Raw genomic sequence first — 14468 nt, 5'->3', positions numbered from 1 at the left:
CCCGACTATCCCTCTTCCATGAGCACTGTCCTGTCTTTGGGTGACACAAGCCAACAGCCTGCTAGGAACCAGTCTTCACAGTCAAAGAGGTGGCTCTGAAGAATGTTAGAGCCTCAGGCAGGAGGAGGCTGATGCAGCCCCGAATGGACAGTCATCCAGGGGTGAAGATGAGTTGTTGCCCCAAATGCCAATGCGTTTGTGGACATAGCGAGTGTGGTAAGAATGAGAGCTGAGATCCAGACGGAAGTGCCCGGCAGCCTAGCCACGGTGGGTGGGGGTAAGTCAGGTGGCATGTTTGTCTCTCAGAAGTCCTAAGTGGCAGTGGCGGAGCTCACCTCACTCACCGGGTAGCTCTGATTTCCAGACCAACAGTCTCCTGTGTGAGTAAGATTAGCGACAAAATAACCCAGTTCCCCAGGAAATGACAAGCAGCTCAGCCCAGTTTTTGCCGTCTTGCCCACCTTACCATTTTCCCTTGATTCTAGAGCTCCTGGCACAGTCACGGAAGTCTTCAGAACAAAAATAAATAAAAGCATTGATTCAACACCAGTATATCTGTGTCCTAGCATGGAGACTTTCTGCTGGTAGACACAGTAGGTCAATCATTCCCAATTCCTTCTTCTTTGCCAACTTCCAGGCTGAGGTGGTCACATGACAGCTCTGGGCATGATAAATAAGTGACCTTGACACTTGAGACGATTGTTTGTTCCTAGTGTAGACAGCCTTCTCTCAGCCATATCTTCATGTGCCTATCCTGCCAGGGCCTCTCAGAGCAAGTATTTTAGTACCTGTGCTATTTTCTATTTTCTTAGAGACTGCCTCATCTTGTAACTTTTTTTCTTTTTGCAATGTGCTCCAATGCCCATGCTCTTAGAGGAAAAGCAGTCACCTCCGCCATCAGCAGGTAAGGGAAACCTTCCCCTAACATCATAACCAGGTGGTGGTGGTGGGGGACTGGGATTCTGGGTCTGATCATGGCTGCATGGACAAAGTGCTGCTCCCCCAGACCTCACTTATATCCTCCTTTTGTCACTGAGCTACACCTAGAACAAGACTCGCACAGAAGCTGCTTAATCTGGGATTATCCTTTCCTGAGATCACAATGTTTGCTGGGATTACTCGTGCTAGACTGAGATTAACATGTGCTGTTTTACTCAGTAGCCTCAGGTTTTGGCTTTCCTTCCTCACTTGAGCTGCCAAAATAAATTCCCACCCACACATGTCCTGGGTCTGCCTGGCTTGCTTAAAGTAAAAACATAGAGGGAGAGGGGCTGTTCCACAGCAGATTCTCTCCACATTCACAAAGGGAGACCAGAGGTCTTCATCCAAGGCAGCCCTCAGGTGCCCCCAAAGCTGTTTCTTTCCTTCCTGTCCTAACTGAAGGCTAAGAGCCAAACAGTCAGCACCTTCCTCTGCTAGACACTTTCTGAGCTCTCCATGGTCTTTTCCATAGGCAGCCCAGCACAGTTAATTCAGCCTGCATTCAACAAGCATTCATTAAGCCAACGTACTAACTCTTTAAATACTCCCTACGCCAGGCGTGGTGCTGGGTCATGGGGAACCAATGGTGAAAGACATAATGTATAGTCCCTGCCCTTGGTTCACACTGTACAGTTGACACTGTAGCAGTCCGGCTTCCTTCCTCTGAAAGGCCATGATTTGTCTGCAAAGAAAGAATCATGGAGAAAAATACCAGTTGCTTAACCCATGAGGGTCTTTCACAATTAAACTTATGTAACATTTGGTGAAATTCCATGTGACAGACTCTGGGCTATAGATAGTTTCACATATGTTCAGAGTACTCAGGAAATGTCTGTGAAATTGAATTATCTGTTAACATCATCACAGCTGTGAGAGAGAGAGCATTTGCCCAGTTTTCAGGTAAGATGAGGTGTAGCAACTTTGCTGTTATTAGAAATATTACCATCAGTACTATTAGTACACTACTACCATTACCACTACTATCACTACATTACTACCGTTAGCAACATTATTACTACTACAGTACCACCATTAGTATTATTACTACTATGTTACTACCATTTAGCATTATTACTACTACAGCACTACTGTTAGCATTATTACTACTATAGTACTACCATTAGCATTATTACTACTACTATAGTACCACCGTTAGCATTACTACTACATCACTACCATTAGCATTATTATTACTACTACAGTACTACCATCAGTATTATTATTACTACTATATCACTACCGTTAGCATTATTACTACTACAGTACTACCATTAGCATTATTACTACTACAGTACTACTGTTAACATTAGTATTACTACTACGGTATTACCGTTAGCATTATTATTACTACAGTACTACCGTTACCACTATTATTCCTGTTACTACCATTACTGTTCTTCTACTACTACTACTGCTTCTACATCACTACTAGCAGCTAAAAATTATTGGGCTCTGAGTGCTCAATTAGAGATTATTGTCTTCCATTTACAAATGAGACAATTCAGTGACAATTACACAGCTGGAAGTGACAAAATCAGAGTCCAGCCCCAGGCAGTCTGACCTGCAATGGAGTCCATGCCCTTCCACACTGCCTTCTACTTCCTCCCTAGATCTGTCCTAGCACCCACGGCTATGAGTCCAAAGCCATGATCGTAACCATGGGATTTGTAACCACTCTGGAATCCAGGGGGCAGGTTCATGGGACACACAGCTGTTGGGAGCTGAGCGTGAGCCTGGTATGACTTTAGGGCTCGCTCTACATCTCAAAGCCAGGAACATTCCAGATCAGGGACAAGGTGAGCATGAAGGTTAGGCTGAGGAAGTGACAGCCTCTGACACAAAAGGCTAAATGGATCGCTGACAGGGAACAGACAGTCACTGTGAGAGCCTCAGATTCCAGAGCTCTAGGAACTGCCCACACTTCTAATGGCAGCAGCATCTGAGCTGAAGCACTGTTCCAGCCACACTCAGGACACGTCAGCATGTCGCCCAACTCTCAGGCCAGGAGGGACTGACAATAGACACCTGGGGCAGATCCCTGCGACACACTCCCTTCCACTCCTTCAGGCCACACATCACATGAAATGTTCATCCTGGGACTGCCAGCCCTGAACATGATGCCCCTAAGAGAGCCGAGCTAACTCAGTCCACTCCCCAAGCCCTTAACCCCCTCCTTCCGTGTCAACAAATGGCCGGTGACAGGGTGAGACCAGTGACTCACGCCAGGTCTGGAATTCCTGTCCCTTTTTCTCCACTTGCAAGACTTTTGCACATCCTCCATGATCTATCTCATTGGCCACCTCCCTGTAAAACCCTCTTCTACTCAGGACCCCACCACTCTTAGGGAAACAATCAAGCTGTTTTGCTAGCTTGTAGGGCTTCATCTGCTTCTGCATTAGGCTTGTTGAGGACCAAGAACTTATCTTGTTCATCTTTGTATCCCCTCTATAGTGCCTAGTTCAGTGCCTGCCTCACAGTAGGGGCTCCATAAATGTGAAAGGAAGCAGGGAAGGAAGAAGGGAAGGGAGAAAGGAAGGAGGGGGGAAGGAAGGAAAGGTGAGAAGGAGGAACAGGAAGAAACTTTGGCATTTGGTATGTCACACCTGTGACCTGTCCTAACCCCAGTCCCCAAATCACGCAAACATTAGTTACCAATGCAGAGCCCAGAGAAATCTGGACTTGACCTTGTGTTCATTACCATAGATTTAGAGGTTGAAGGAAGCTGATTTGTAAGGACTCCTTGCCAACCAGGGAGCTGAAGGAAGTCACTAGAGTACAAAAGGGAGGCAGCTGGTGTGGGAAAAGTACATGGGATTTTAAATTCCAGGACCTTGTATAGTCCAGTCCTGGCATTTCTAATTTGGAATTGTCCCTACCTCTCAGCATCCCTCTGTATCAAATGGGAACACTGTCATCTCCTTCCACAGGGTGTCATGAGGTTGTAAATAAAAACACAAAGCATGTGAAAGTGTTTTGTAGAGGGGAGTATGCACGCCCTGTGGATATTATTTCTTATTCAAATCAGTGTCGACACTGATTCTTACTGTTCAGGTTTTCTTCTTGCCCATAGCAGCTCTGACCCAGGGGTACAAGTCACTCTGCCCCCAAGGGAGTCTGGGGCTGGGGTGGCCACCAACCCTCTCCAGTGCTCCTAAAGCCTACCCACGGTAGCCTCAAAAGAGGAAGCCAACCCAGGATGCATTTTATGTAGTGTCTGGAAATCATCTCAGCTGACCAAGAAGGAGAAAGAAGGAAGAAGAAGGAGGAGACGCAGCGGCAGCAGCAGCAGCAGCAGCAGCAGAAGCCTGTTGGCGAGCGAGCCACTCTAGAATAGCTCTTCCCGAGCCCTGTGGAGGCCTTGCCACTGTGGAAAATGCCGGAAAAATGATGGCTAATTTCAGAGACTCCACGTTGGTGGGCCAACAGCCCAGGGAGAATGAGCAATTATGATTTCCATCTAAGCAACATATGCTGTTTGCTGGCCTCTTTCGAACAGCTGTAGGTTAGATGCTGTTAAGATTAGTCTCCTTCTCTCCTCCATATTTCAGAATTCAAATTAAACTAAAATAACAGCACCTGCTGAACAAAAACCCCATTGGAAATGTGTCCTCGTACACAATTACTGCAGGGAGGCTGGTCACCATTGTTACCCGCCTATTCTTCCTGAATGGGAACGGCAGCGAAGTTTCCCAGGCAGCTGCAGCAATTCAATTGTATAACTGGAGCTGGCCCCACGCCAACCCTCAAGAACTCAAGTGGCACCAAAAGATACTATATTGATTTGCAATCGAACATAATAGGCCATCAGCTTAATTATTACTGAAGTGACAAGGTTCTGGGTATTTCATATTTATATTTCAGGGCCTGTGAAGGATGAATGTAAATCTTTTAAATGCACAGATTTGCATATCTTCAGAAGGGTTGAGTGCTCTTATTACATTCATAGCCTTTGAAAGACCAAAAGGACTGGCTATTGAACTCAGGTTGCCAGATCCCACCGGCATTTGCTTGGATGAAGAGACAAAGGGCATAAAATGGAAATTGCTTTTAACCCAAAAAAAAAACACCCCAAAAATAAAAAATAAAAAGCCAAAAAAGAAAAAGAAAAAATAAAGAAAAAGAAAAAAATAGAGCCCCACTACTCACTAATTGCATCAAGCTTTGGGGGCCTTCGAAGGGAGACTGGTTATAGGTCTTCTTGGGACAGAGGCATTTGGTCATTGGGAAATGAAACCAATACCTTGGGTCCATGAGCCTCACTCTGCTCTCTCCACCCAGCCTGTTCCTGGATGCTTCAGGTCAGTAGAACCTTATGAGTTGCTGAGATGTGGGCAAGAGAGGGATGGGAAAAGAGAGGTTTACTCTCCAAGTGTCTATAATACTAAGTAAGCATCTGTATCATACTGAGACCAAAGACGTAAAGAGAAATGGTCTGATCTTAATTCCATCCTCATCAACCCTCCTTCCCACATCCTAATGTGACCTCTCGTCCAAGCAAGACATTTTAGAACCATTCCAAATTTCCCCCATCCCTTACCCTCTAGATCTAATAGGTCATAGAGTTTTATAGCTCTCTCCCCCTAAGTGCCCCTTTATTTTTGCTCTCTGCCCCCTTTTAGTCCTAACATCTCTGCCTTCCATCAGGTCTCAAGATAAAGCCTAGACTCGAGATTTTCCTGTTTCATCTTTCTGCCTCTGTCTTACTGAACCCCAGTCCATTCTCCATCCTGCCATTGGAGGGCCCATCTGAAAAGGCTGGGAATGTGTGGTACTTCTGCTTAAAGCCCTTCACTGGCACCCACAGGATAAAGCTCAATTCTCTTCACAGTCAGGCTCCAGCCTTCACAACAGCCAACTATTCCCTACATCCATCCATTTACCCTTGATGTGTGTGTCATTTCAATTCTGTATGCCTGCATGCTTTCTTCTTGTCAATGGAGAGACAAGAGTCATCTTCCATGATTTACATGAAATCATTGCATCCTACCTTACCCGGGCCCCCTCGTCAGCAAGCCCATTTCACTTTGTTCTTCTGTGTGTTATAAAACTGATCTGTGCTTTATTGAATTGTTTATGTCTGCTGCCTCCACTCTGAAGGTCTCCCAGTCAGAAAATGTGCCTTTCAATCTCTGTATCCCCAGGACCTAGGCCAGGGCCTGGAAGGCACTAAGTGCTGGGCAATTGTTGGTTGAGTCTTCATCTCCAGGGAACATGAGACATGTCCTGAATGTCTACTCTACATGAGACGTCATTCCAGGCACAGAACTGAAAGCAGCCCTCGCCGTATGAGAACACAAGGCCTCGGACCAGGCCGCTGCTCTCAGCACAGCCGTCTAAGCTGATGACCAGAGCCATGGTTTGGGCATCGAGTGTTCTCAACACAGAGAAACAGGACATTTGTGCCTAGAGTATTGATGAGAAAACACTAGACGTAAACCTGAAACCTGAAATCCTACAATTTAAGACATGACCAGGACATCTGAATTCACCTACTCTGATCTCCACATTTTATAGAGGAGCAAATTGAGAATGAAAAAGATAAGATTTCTAAGTTGACCCTAGTAGTAGGAAGTCTGACTCCTAAGTCCACGTTCCTTTCCTTTGTGCATTATGAGATGGGTAGGACTTGACTAGACATGGAGTATGGAGAATGTTCCAGACGATAGTTGCAATCACGCCCACCAGCCTGAGTACCTTCCCCTTCACCACCATTTCCATCACCCCCATTTCTAATACCACTACTGTCACCACCTCCCTGACAGTGTTCCAGCCCCTCTGCTGCCGTCACTCCCACCGTCATGATCTGAGGCCTGTAGGCTGAGGAAAAAGTGGGATGAGAAAGTTGTTTTGTTTTTGTTTCCATCATCTTTACCACTTTTATTCCTGCTTCTGTTCTGTTCCATCTTCCTGCACCATCGAGGCAGCTCCTGTCCGTTTATATCCTGTTCTCTGGCACTGCCAAGGGGTATTGTGATAACTTCCCCATTCCAGGAAGCATTTGTATTCCCTTGAAACAAAAGCTGTTTTCCAGGGAGCTAGATCAAAGAGGATCCAGGAAAGAAAAAGGGAGAGAGAGCAGAGAGAGAGAGAGAGTGTACACTGCAAACTTTTGGAGACTGGAATTCTCTCTACAAAGATAATGACACAACTGGAGTTAATATCTAATAATTCTTGAAGAGGGTCGGCTCAGGATCTCTGAAAGGGAAACGACCATCTTTACCTGGATCAGGGACGTTTGAGATATTCTCCACCACGCAACGGAATCCCTCTTTCTGACTCTTGAAGTTCTGACTCATAGTCTGGCTCACCACTGCTTTTTCTGACCTGCTTTTTTGGAGGCCCTGTTTAGACCTGTTTTCCTGGCCTGCGTGCTTTGGGAAAGGCCCAGCACCTCCATCAGAATCACCTGGGAGAGAATTCCTACGCTGGCAAAGACTCCCTCCCTAGAGACCCCAGCAGTCGCCTCTCCATCACTCCTGCGGGGCTGAGCACAAAGGAAGGCATTATCCCACGGGGAGCAGGGGAGGCGCCGACACCTGCTCAGGCAATTGTGCGATAAAAGGAAGTGAGGCTGGAAATTGGACAATTGTTACTAAGTAGCTGAGGACCCAGCTGAGTGGAGTTTTCTTTAGTAAGGATGATAGAAGCCAGCTTCAAAGGCAGATGGGGATTTTCCAGAATCTAGGGTTTCGTCGACGAGAGCAGGGGAGAAAGGTAGGCTCAGGAAAAGGACATATCTTATCCTCTTTATAAAGAGGAAGGGGAGTGAGTTTCTTTCTTTCAGGCTTCGGAAGTATTTCCCACATGTCAGTATTATTAAAGGCATAGTCTTTGTGAGCGCCTGGAAGGGAGACAGGGATCCCTAAGACTTGGTGAGGGTTCCCTAAGAATTAGCTACAAGGAACCAGGCTCGTGTCTTTCTTTCACTGCTTGCTAGGCTGGTAGACTGGAAATACAGGGGAGCGAATATATCTGGATTACCAGGCAACATTTGACAACATCTTGTAATCTTCTTGAACAAAAAAGAATGTTAAGGCAATTGGATAGTCAGCATAGTTAACATCTACAACTTACTGAGTGCTTACCATTTGCCAGGTACTACATCGTTTTCCATATACCGTACCATTGAATCACCTCACGGCTCTTTTCCAGATGAGGAAAACGGGGCTGAGAGAGGTGTGACAGCCTGGGTGGATCTGTGCCACTACGTTCCACAACGTCGTCTTCAGGCTAGAATGGTAGCCTGCCCACACACACAGAGCAGCAGTCTGTTCCACTTGTGCGTGGAGAAACACTAACACGCATGCTCCTAGCCACAATCCTATACTGCTCCGACTCCCACGCACTCCTGTGGGCCTGGGCACCTGTGCACCCACATCCTGTAGGTACAAACAGGCCTCCACACACACTACAACCACTTATAGGTGGTCTCACCTAATGGAGAGAACTTGTCTCGCCCTGCTGCTAAAGGCACGCGATTCTCTCATAGCTCAGCAAAAGGCATGATCATCAGGGATAACATTCTAAAGCCCAGCAGGCTGAGCAGTGTTCCAAGGGCATAGCTGTGATGCATGAGGGTGAGGGAGCTGAGGCAAGGAGGGAAGGCCCTGCCACCACCAGCTCTGTCATCCAGAGAGGGACTCAAGCCCAGCCCTCCCCCCTACCCCCAGATTGCTGCCATAGGGTACAGGGGAAGTGAGGCAGGAAGATGAGGGATCCAGGGGCCACATCTGCACTCAGATGCCCAGCTTGGCCCTATATTAGCAGTGTGACCTCAGCAGTTCCTGCACTTCTCCAAACCCCAGTGCCCCCTCTGTTAAGATGGGGATAGAAATTCCCGTCGCATAGCAGTGTTCTGAGGACTGGAAACCCTGAGTGCAGAGATGGTACTGTGTGCCTCTGCCTGACCAATAGCCAGTCCCAACCCATTCTGCCACGTTCCCATGCTGCCACCTTCTGATGCCAAAGCCATCTCTGTGGCAAGCTGCACTGCACCCTGTCAACAGCCCCCAGGCAAAAAGAGGTGGCAGAGAGTCAGGGGGGTTGAGACCCTCAGCTGCTCCCGGAGAAGTATGGCTGACAAGGTGAGGATTGTTTTTCTCCCCTAGTGTGAAGCATGTTGACTTGCTGTTGATAGATGGAGGGATGATATTAATTAAAATGCAGGCAGGTGTGAGGGCGCCTCTTAGAGCTGCAGTCTCCCTGGGGGGAGGGGAAGGCACCAGAGCTCTGTTTTGCAGCCATAGCAAGAAGAATGTCTTCCTCCCCTCTCTTTCTCCTTCTGGGAGCAGCTGTGACTTCGAGTAAAGGGTTTGGATTTCCTTGTCACTAGAAGCGTCAGGTCACTGGAGCACTGGGCTCCGGGTAAAAACACAGCCATATCCACCCATCCAGACGGATGAGAGGAGGGGAGGGGCACAGTCTCTTACCATCTTTCCTCTATGCCACAAGGTCTGAAAAGGTTCTGCCTTTGGAGAAACTGTGCAAGGCAACATTTACCTCCTCTGCTCCCTGCCAGCTCTGCCTTCGGCTCCAACAGGCAGAAGACGGGTGCAAAGAACTTCCTGAGAGGGATGAGGCCAATGATCTAAGGCAGACCCCACAGGGAGAGCTGAGGTGCAAATGCCACAAACCACAGTGCAGTGTCTGTGCCTGGAGGTCCAGGGCTGGATTTTGAAGTGGGGAGAAGAGGGGACCACAGCAAGGGCAGAGCAGGAACAAGAGAGCTGAGGGCAGAGGGGTTGCTGCACCAGCCATGGGGCATGCCCAGCCTAGCTCTCTGGTCAGTGGGTTCCCTGTGCCTGGGCCAAGCTGGACTGCAAGAGGACACAGAGAGTTTCTCTTTAATTTCTGATTTCCTCCTCCTTGCCTTGTCCTGCAAGAATAAGAAGTGGCTCCTGAGGACTCCTACTTCTGAGGTGCTAGTATTAGAGATTCTAGAAAGTACTGAGGGTCTCAGTGGTCAGGTGACATGGTGGAAATGGCAGAACCATGGTTGGAACCTTTACCTCATTTCTGCATAGAGCCCTGAGCCACTCCACTTCCTTAAACTTGATTTGTACAGGAGCCAGTGAGACTTCACAAGAGTAAGTCCCTCCATTGCCCTAACTCCGCCAAGCCCTCGCAAAAAAAAAAGAAAGAAAGAAAAAAGGGAAAATATCTTTGGAGGGAGAGAAGAGCAGATAAGGGGGCAAGCTGGAGGCCCAAGACCTATTAGTACCTGACCTTAGAACGCTAACCACAGAGCTTAATCAACTCTCTAGGGCTTTGTTTACTTCATTGTAGAAAAGAATGAATGAGATTAGAAAATATCTCTCCCTTCCTTCCTTCCTTCCTTCCTTCCTTCCTTCCTTCCTTCCTTCCTTCCCTCCTTCCTTCCTTCCCAACTTTCTCTCCTTCTCCCCCAGCTCCAGGGATAATTTGACAATGTTCGTTTTGGGTTTTTAAATATGTGTAATAACTTTTCCACCATCTGACTTGTAACAGCCTTAGTGAGGATTGTTAGGGAACATTCCCCAAAGGTCACAATGAATTATAATGCACAGTTGAAGTGACCTCTCCTGTCGGCCTAACTGCTGGGCCTGTTCACACTGAGGATTGCTTTGGAAGGATTACAGGAAAGACAGGGTAAAGCCACAAAGAAATCGCTATAGACTCAAGAGGCCCCTCTGGTGGTTTTGTAGGTGTCCATCTCACCTACAAACAAATCTCTTGATCTCAAGAGATCAAACTCCTTCTCCCACTCAAACACATCAGAATGTCCCATGTCCTTGAACTAGAATGAAGAATATTGTCCCAAACTATACTTCTGGAAAGAAACAGTCAATGCAAACAAGCAGAACAACACTTCCAAATACTATTTTAACCTCCATCTTTTGTTGAGAGACCCTCATTTCTCCCTCTCAGGGCAGATTTTATCATTGTATTTTAACTAACCAATGGAATGAAATGGAATGAAGCAGGGAAAGGTCATTATCTCTTGACCATAAAAGCTCTGAAAATAGAAAGTTATTTTTGTTGTTTGTTTGTTTTTTACAGCTTTGTTGATGGCAAAACCTGACTTGATCTGGGAGAGACCAGTCATCCTTATTCATCTCTAGAGTCAGGAGCCAAACATTTTTGTACGTCTGATCATGATGTGCTGCCTCCAAGCTTGCTGGAAGCATTATGCAACACACGGTATAGATCCTTTATTAACTTTCTACAATCATTTGCTAAGAAATGGAATTCTGAATATATCTGGTCCTAAGGGTTTAAGAAAAGGACTGTGGATTTGACTATGTTATCTTCAGAGAGAGGTACAGTGTTAGTGAGTTTTTGGGCAACAATAAACAGCAAAGCAAAGTTTCAGTGTTATTTTCACTAAAGAATCCTTTAGTCCAATATGGCTTTTGTAGATTGCTAAAGGCTTTCACTCTTATGTTTTAAACAATTCATTTAATAAGAAAGTCGGTCATCATCCATCTCAAATGACACATATTCTCTCTTCCGGGCACTAACTGTGAAGAATTGAGCTGGACTATGCATATGCTAATTAAAATATTGTGGTCACTCTTGGGACTAATAATAATACAAATACCATATCAGTCATGAAATTGGAGACAGTGGTTGCCTTGAGTTGTGTTGGAAAAACTAGCAGGAAAGTTGAGACATGGGTATTAATCTTTGTAGAGTCAAACCGTTAAAGAAAGTATCAAAGGATAGACAGGGCCTGGAGCTGAGCCGTGAAGGAGAGAGAGGATTCAGGTAAGTTTACCTCAGTGGGTTGGACATGTTCAAGGGCAGCCAGGTCTGGGCTAAGCTAGAGAGGTTTTCTGCTAAGAGTAGAGGCATGACTGGCATCACTTCAGCTCTCCCATCTGGTCCCCTATCCGCTTTGCTCTCAGCTGTAATATACCGCTCCAGGATTTGGTGCATTTTACTCATTGCCAGTGGCTTCTCAAGAGAGTACCACACTCTTCCAAGGTATCCTTCACTTCTTTAAACATTATAAAATTAAAAAGCTATCACAGCTACATAAAAAGATTCACTGGTCCTTAGATAAGGGGATGATTCTTAAGAGTCAGAACTAATATACCCTTATGACATAGATACATTCCATGAACCAAGAAGGAACTTTAAAATATCTGTAATCCTTGCTCTCATTGAGATGTAAGAGGGCAATGCATACATCAAAAAGTGATAATCTGAGATTACCAAGGAGTTTCTAGATGAAAAATGTGATTATCAAACATTAAACACACACACACACACACACACACACACAAAAATACAATGAAGTATTTAATAGCTAACTAAATATTGCAGAAAATTAAATTGGCTTTGAGTAAGTATTCCAGAATTCAAAGTTAAAACAGATGGAAATGATGAGTAAAAAGATGATAAAAAACAAAGAATATATCTAGGAGATACAATCTATTTGCTACAGACTGAACGTTTGCATTCTCCAAAAATTCATATGTTGAAAACTAATGCCCAATGGGATGGTATTAGGATGTGGGGCCTTTGGGAGGTGATTAGATCATGATGGCAGAGCCCTCATGAATGAGATTAGTGTCTTTATAAAAGAAACCCTGAGAGCTCCCTTGTTCCTTCTGCCATGTTAGGACATAGTGAAAAGACAGCTGTCTATGAACTAGAAAGTGAGCTCTCAACAGATGTAGAATCTGCCAGTGCTTTGATCTTGGCCTTCCCAGCCTCCAGAACAGTTAGAAATAATTTTCTGTTGTTTATAAACGACCTAGTCTATGGTATTTTGTTATAGCAGCCCAAATGGACTAAGAAATCATTTATAATAGGATTCCAGAAAGCGAAATGAAGCAGAACAACACAGAAATCAGAGAAGATTTCTTTATCTAAGGAAACATTTAGATCTGAAGAATCAAATCCCTGCTTGAGCACCCAGGTAAAAATGGATAAAAGGAGATATGCCCTAACGTAAACTCAGGTAACATGTTTGAATTTCAAGGATTTAAAAAAAAAATAATTCCCAGGATTTCTGATGAAAAAGGGCAGATTGAACACATGCCTTTAGTTTTACTTCCTCTTGAAACCTTACTAACATGAAAGTCAAATAATGTTTAGACAAAAATTGAAAATGGCCAAGAAAAATAGTACCAATAAAATTTGGAAGCTGAGAAGTAAATGGATGAGTATAGCTGACGCAGCTGAGTGAGGAAAGCAGGACCCTAAGCTGCCCCCAGAGAAAGCTAAGAATACAGTTTACATCACAGAACACTCTACGCTTCCAGTAGTCCCAGTTAGTTACAGAGTCAGGTGGGTGGTACTCAGAAGAGTCTAAAACAAGAACTGGTTAAACTCTATTGAGAATACATATAACAGTGTAAACATACTAGTTAGAGTTATGGAGTACATTTTTTAAAATCAGGTTAAAAAGTTGAAAGGGATTGCCTCTGTGGAGCAGAAAATGGAAGAGGGATGGGGGTTATATTATTTCATTTTGTTATGTTTCAGGTTGCAAGTCTTTATTTATATGCCTGTCCTCATGGCTACAGAGTTTATGGGTGGGGATGGGATAGGGAAATCAATAATCAATAATAAGATAATGCTTATGTGCTTCACTGTGATAGAAAAATAAAAGTTCAATATGCTTTAAGAAAAAAACAACAGGTAATCCATTAGAATAAAACGGAGTGGATAATTTTCTAATCAATAGAAAGTTAAAAAATGAAAAGAATGCAAAAATTATAAAGCAGCCTACATACTGTTTATAGGAAATGTTCTAAAACTAAATTGGTCTAGAGATGTTCACAGGGATGGAGATATGCTAATGAAATGAAAAAAATCAGAAATGTCTAACGTACTATTAGAACTCAAATTAAAATTCATGTTATACACAAAGGATAAAAGGAAGTAGGGTGTTACTTAATATGGCTTAGATTACACAATATAAAATTATCATAATTACTAATTTAAATCTACTAATAGCATAGCATTAAAATATTTTTAAAAACTGTAAGAATTAATAAAGAGAAATTGATGAAAGTACAATTGAAAAATTCAAAGATACGTCTCATTTTTTCACAGCACAAGTACTTAGGAAGTGAATGAAGTAAAAACTAACTTGAATAAATAGCTTTCACTGATCTAAATGGAGAATTGTATGCACTACAAACAGAAGACACATTATTTTCCAAAGTTTATGGCATTTTTCACAAAAATGCTCATATCCTAACCCACTAATAAAATCTGAACCAGTTTTCCACATTTGAAACTATACATTCTACACTCTAACAACATAATATAATAAAACTAGGTATTAACATGTCTTGTCAGAAACCATGCAAGCAAGAAGAGAGTGGAGTGGACTGCAAAATGTTGAAAGAAAAAAACTCCCTCAATCTGGGATTCTATAGCCGGAAAAATTATCCTTCAAAAGAGAAGGAAAAACAGACTTTCTCAAACAAATGAAAACTGAGGAAATTCACTGCCAACAGACCTGCTGTATGTACCCTTGATGTGATGTA

At 44.3% G+C, this 14468-nt stretch overlaps 1 long non-coding RNA gene across 1 annotated transcript in view; it reads left to right on the top strand.

Annotated features, from left to right (window-relative positions):
* Positions 1–725: 725 nt before the first annotated feature.
* Positions 726–14468, top strand: part of LOC141572452 (uncharacterized) — a 38675-nt gene continuing 24932 nt past the window's right edge. Inside the window, exons 1-2 of the long non-coding RNA XR_016018766.1 lie at positions 726–904; positions 11020–11160. This is a non-coding gene — a long non-coding RNA (uncharacterized LOC141572452). The remainder of the gene's footprint in view (positions 905–11019; positions 11161–14468) is intronic.

This window comes from Rhinolophus sinicus, chromosome 14, assembly GCF_057876585.1.
Source record: "Rhinolophus sinicus isolate RSI-liver-muscle chromosome 14, RSI-T2T, whole genome shotgun sequence".
Classification (NCBI taxonomy): domain Eukaryota; kingdom Metazoa; phylum Chordata; class Mammalia; order Chiroptera; family Rhinolophidae; genus Rhinolophus; species Rhinolophus sinicus.
This window is presented reverse-complemented; position numbering and strand designations above follow the sequence as displayed.